The sequence below is a fragment of the Papilio machaon genome, chromosome 20 (assembly GCF_912999745.1).
Source record: "Papilio machaon chromosome 20, ilPapMach1.1, whole genome shotgun sequence".
In the NCBI taxonomy this organism is placed as follows: domain Eukaryota; kingdom Metazoa; phylum Arthropoda; class Insecta; order Lepidoptera; family Papilionidae; genus Papilio; species Papilio machaon.
Window position 1 is genome coordinate 2,285,937 of NC_060005.1, and position 6,000 is coordinate 2,291,936.

Below are 6,000 nucleotides of genomic sequence, written 5' to 3' on the forward strand. Positions count from 1 at the left end.
TATCTGCGTAAAGTCAAACGCAAACAATAGCGGTGCATATCGCCTTTTGTTCGTTTCCACACGTCCATTGTTGCAGCCACCTACTGGAAAATTACAATGAAAACGCACTTTATATGAGGTATATAATATACGATTGTGTCCTCAGTAATCACGGTCTTGCAATAGCCTATTGGTCGGTACGGCAATAGGCAACGACAAACTTATAAAGCGTAACGTATGTTAGGTTATTACACAGAGTGAGTAAATCCCGTTCTTTTATATGCAGTAGAACAAAGGCAGGTAAGCGAAATGTTTGTAATTTTTTTAGGCTGTAACACGCACGTGTTATAATCTGATGATAGAAACAAATTTTAAACTGTTAGTTGTTTTTAAGGCAGGATAATTATGATCTTTATTGCTCGGTTTTTAAGGATGAGTTTTGCGTGATAAAAATTTGATAAATGCAAGTTTATATTGGTAATTTGTGAGTGTCAGTCGTCATGGTTTGCCGGTCTTGTGTTTCTTCACCGGTGGATGCGCGGTTGCAAAAGCTGTCGTAGATTATATACCGTTTCTTGATTACGTCCGTACTTGTGTCTTAACGAAGCGGAATTTATTTCTTCTTCTAATTTGCCTCTTAATTATTTCTTATCTATTAATTAAAAAGCAAATCGTGGTATATTTAAAGTATCACCTATGGTTGCTGGATGCTTGTTTTCTTTAATATTAATGTATGAAAAGCCATGATCCTCGTTATTTATTTAGCCTCGTTATTTCGGTGAATCCAGGTGGCCGTTTGCTCGTTTGCCACCTTATAATATAAAAAAAATCTATACCTAAATAATATTAATAAAATTCGAGTGTCTCTATGTAGGTTTAAAAAAAAAAATTGATGATGAATTTTTATAACTTTTGTCTGTCTGTCCGATTTTTGACGAATAGGACTTTGAAGGAAAGATAGCTGACGAACGCGGGAATATTATAGGCTACTTTTTTAATTTCTGCACTGACGAAGTCGCGGGCGACCGCAAGTAATAAATAAAAAGAACATTTTCCTTTTTCATTTGTATTTATTTTTTGTTATCTCAGTAGCGTTATATCAGTGGGCGTCGAAAGTGTTTGTTTTGTGTGTATGGATTCAGTTTATGTGGGATCTGAATAGGTGTATACTATTTCATTGTAACCCAAGTAAGTCCATCCTCTGAACTGCAACATATTAAATTGAGTCGAATTTAAATAAAAAAAGGTCGTGGAAGTTAACGAAAGTCGTTCCAATTTCGAAAGCAATTTGTAACACGACTGTTGAAATAAATCCGCAAAACATCGCATTGGTCCTGACCACGAAGATTGGAATTTGACAAAAAGTGGACGCTTTCAACTCGATTGTGGACGAGTAAAAAGTCAAAGGGACGTTATTATGCAAATCCTTAGACATCGCCGGGGGAGGCAGTAGGGACTGGCGAAATTATGACCGGCTTACATGGCGTGGAAATCAATATTAGGTACTAATATTATAAATGCTAATGTTTAGATAGATCGATAGATAGATGTTTGTTAGAAGGTGTTTGCAGAATGGCTCAAAGGATCTCGATTAAATTTGGCTTAGACGTAGAACATTGTCTGGAAGAACACATAGCCTACCAATTATTATTTTTTTTAACTCCGTGCAGACGGAGTCGCGGGCGACAACTAGTACAAAGTATTCCTCCTAGGACTAAGCTTGGACTATGGATTTATAATTTGTTAAAAGAGTCCACCAAACGCTCTTACGATATTAAAAAAAGTCGCTAGTAGTTTTTCTTAGAGTGACATCAAGACAACACTACAATACAATATTATTTATGATGAAAAATATTAATTCTTTGCGCCATGTAAGCCAGCGTTATATTCTGTGTGGAGGGCGGTGACGGAATGTCAAAAATTTCGCAGCAAAATGTGACTAGCGTCGAGTCAGAGCGAGATTATTACACATCCAGATGATGCGCGCCCCAGGACAAACACATACCTTGAAAATATACTTTTACCTTAGCATTTTCTGCTACATATAGTATTTAGGAGAAGATTTATTGGTAGAACTTAATGTTCAAAGACCTATAATGGGAGTCAGAATTTCAATCCTATGCTATCATTAATTTATATTTAAAATGATCAAAGATAAGCCTCTACGAGTATTATAGTTGAGATTTCAACGAATCTTTGGTGAAAAATTACTTTTAAAAGGTTTTATTTTTCAAACTAGCGGTCGCCTGGTCGACTTCATTAGCTCGGAATTAAGAATATAGCTTATAATATGCCCGCGTGCATGAACTAGTACTACCTTCTCGTCTAACTCCAGTCAAAATCGGTGCCACCGTTTCGGAGATTAACCGGAACAAACGCGGCCATGCCGATAGACATATAGACATACAGACAAACATTAAATAAAATGGCTATTCCCTATCAGAATTGCAAATACATAATGTTTACGAAATATGATTTTCATTCAGCCACTCCAATATTTAATACTAGCCGTCGCTCGCTACTCTGTCCGCGCGGCATTAAAAAAAACTTTATAAGTAGCCTATGTCTTTTCAGACTATGTTTTTTAACCGTGCCAAACTTCATCAAGATCCGTTGAGTCGTTCTGGAGATACCTTCAAACAAACATCCATCCATCTAAATATTCGCATTTATAATTTTTGTAAGAAAGATGTATAAACTAACCAGTCTTTAATTGAAATCTCTTTCTTCTGGAGTCTTATAATACAAAATTAGCAACAAAAACTCAAAATATTTGTATCCACTTCTTCAGTTACAGTGTGTTGCGTAATTTATGTATAAGATGTTCTGAGTTAAGCAATGTTTCTCTAATGAAAACGTCCCCGTAATAAATGTTGCGGCGCGAGGCGACGGCGACGTCGACCGCTAGTCGCAACTCGCTGTGTCGGTTCCGGCGCGCGCGCATCTGAATTATTCATTGCTGGACGTAATTAAATGTCTTGCGAGTAAAAAGCACTGACACCTTCCTGTGGGATCTAATGGGGAGGGGACACGCGAGTCAATGCACTTGTTTGTTTTGTTTTCAGATCATGTAACGGAGAATCACTATTGTAGTAATATTAGAACTTCTTTTATTGCCGCTCTCAGAGACGTTAAATAGTTACTAAGTAACTTACTGTGACTTAGTGTAGTTACGATACTGATTCTAAACTGAACAGTTTTGTTGTAATTTATAGAAAGAATTAATGTTAAGAACCTAACTAATATTAGAACTAATAAAGAAGCGAATGTTCAGATGTATGGATGGATGGATGGATGTTTGTTTGAAGGTATCTCCGGAACTGCTGAACGGATTGATGAAATTTGGCACAGATGTGGTACATAGTCTGGAAGAATACATAGGCTAACAAAGTTATTTTTTAATCCCGAGCAGACGGAGTCGCGGGCGACATCTGGCATGGAATAAAATAAATAAACTTATTGACGAATCACATAACTTTTTTATTATTTTAGTGATATTTTGGTTCTTTGTCCCATGTAACACAAACTTGTTGATACAAAGACTTTGATTTTAACCTGTGACTGTTATATACCTCAGTTATATACTGTGTGTTATCGTTATTTCTATCCGAGAATAAAACAATCGGTATTGAAATTACATTATGCCATTTAAAAATGACCCCAGAGCTTAATGTCGATTGTTATCGTTAAGTGAAGGAGAGGTTATGACATCGTTGGTAAAAATGAACTTTATCAAAACAGCTATCTATTTGTCGACGTGATGTTGGATTCCATAATATGTATTGAGGTTACAAGACTGTGATTTGGGGAGAGCTTGACCTTTGGTCTTGGGGTAATGATCATGTCAAGAATAAAAAAAAAATATGGTTATTTTAAAACATGTCTAGGATGATTTTTTGCTGTGTTTCTGTACAATGTACTCCCCGTATGAAACATATCGTCATCCCTCTCATTATCTTTGCCAAATCAGAGATAACAGTATGTTTTGTAAAGGCATTTTGGTCTTAGAAAAAAACGATAAGTCTTTTATACTTTTCTTTGATCATTAAAGTTTCCAAAATACCAAATGTTTAAGTAAATACGTGCATAGTTTTTCATTATAATTTTTAGTGATTCCTTGATTCATTAAAACAATTACATTATAACAAATCGTTAAATGTCGAACGCTGATATTTCCTAATTACATTTTCTTAATAATAAAGAAGCTTTCTGGAGGTCATGTTTAAGCACGATGTAGGAAGCTAAGTGATAAATATTCATTTCTTATTTTAATATTAAATGAATTAATCATTAATGAATTCAAGCGGTTCATTTTTAACAAATAAATAACTGTTTTTGTTCGAATGGCCTCTATTTTTATCATGCCGTAAATAAAATTGAAAGTTTTAAAGGTGATAAAAAATGTATTTATTTATATACACTACCGACAGTACCTTTTAAAGTATATGGTCTTTAAATGATTCGTATAATCTTTTGCGATTCACGTTTGAATTTAATCGCTCCAAATTAATCAAAACCCATGTCGCTTCACTCTTGCACATATTTCGTTGCTTTGATGGTCCAATTATACTGGCATATGTAATGTTATGCTATATGTGATAACGCCGCGGAGAATGAAAGAAATTAGATAATTCTTAGTTAGGAAACGACCGTTTTAATAATAACTTGCTCAAATAAAAGGTGAGCGTTTTGTAGAACAGAAAATACGTGGAGACTCATGTTGACATTTATGTGAAATATTTTAGGATTTCGTAATTTTTAATCAAATATATAAATAATGTAATAATATTAGGTCCTTACATATGAAATTGGCGTTTTTCGTACTGGCCACTTTAATCACGAATTTCTCCTCTTTGGTAAGGAATTCCAAATTCAAATTTGTACAGCTATAGACTCATGTATTTGTGGTTCGATGACCGTCATTCATTTGTTTTTTTTCTTCTGTTTTTTTCTGTTTGCGTCACTCATATTACAAAATGGAAAACTTAAAATATCGCATTATTTACGAGTACGAGTTCCGCCGTGGCACTGGTGCTGCGGAAACGACTCGAAGGGTGAATGATGTGTATGGCGGTCGTGTTGCAAAAGAAAACACAGTTCGTTTTTGGTTCCAACGTTTTCGTTCTGGAAATTTCGATCTGCAGAACAAGCCCCGTGGACGGCCTGAGACTCAAGTTGATAATGAAGAGTTGAAGGCTATTGTGGAAGCGGATCCATCGCAAACCACGTCCGAGTTAGCTGCAGGCTGCGATGTTAGTGATAAAACTGTTTTAATTCACTTGAAGCAAATTGGGAAGATTAAAAAGCTTGAAAGGTGGGTACCTCACGAATTGACTGAAGCAAACCGGCAAACGCGCGTCGACTGTTGCGTTACATTACTGAACCGGCACAATAATGAATGTATTTTAAACCGAATCATTACCTGTGATGAAAAATGGGTTCTTTACGATAATCGGAAGCGCTCAGCGCAATGGTTGGATCCTGGCCAGCCAGCCAAATCCTGCCCCAAGCGAAAATTAACCCCAAAAAAGTTACTTGTAAGCGTTTGGTGGACTAGTGCCGGTATTGTTCATTACAGTTTTCTCAAATCTGGCCAGACTATTACGGCTGATGTCTATTGTCAGCAATTGCAAACCATGATGGAAAAGCTAGCGGCTAAACAACCTAGGCTGGTCAATCGCTCCACGCCACTGCTGCTTCACGACAACGCTAGACCACACACTGCGCAACAGACGGCTACTAAATTAGAAGAGCTTCAATTGGAAAGTCTAAGACATCCTCCGTACTCCCCGGACCTTGCTCCAACAGATTACCATTTTTTTCGAAATTTGGATAACTTCTTGCAAGGGAAAAAATTCAACTCCGATGGGCAGTCCAAATCGCCTTCAAAGATTTTATTGATTCCCGTCCGACTGGTTTTTTTAGTAAAGAGATCAATGAACTACCTATGAGATGGCAAAAGTGCATAGAAAATAATGGTTCATACTTTGATTAATTAAATATATTATATTAAAAAATATT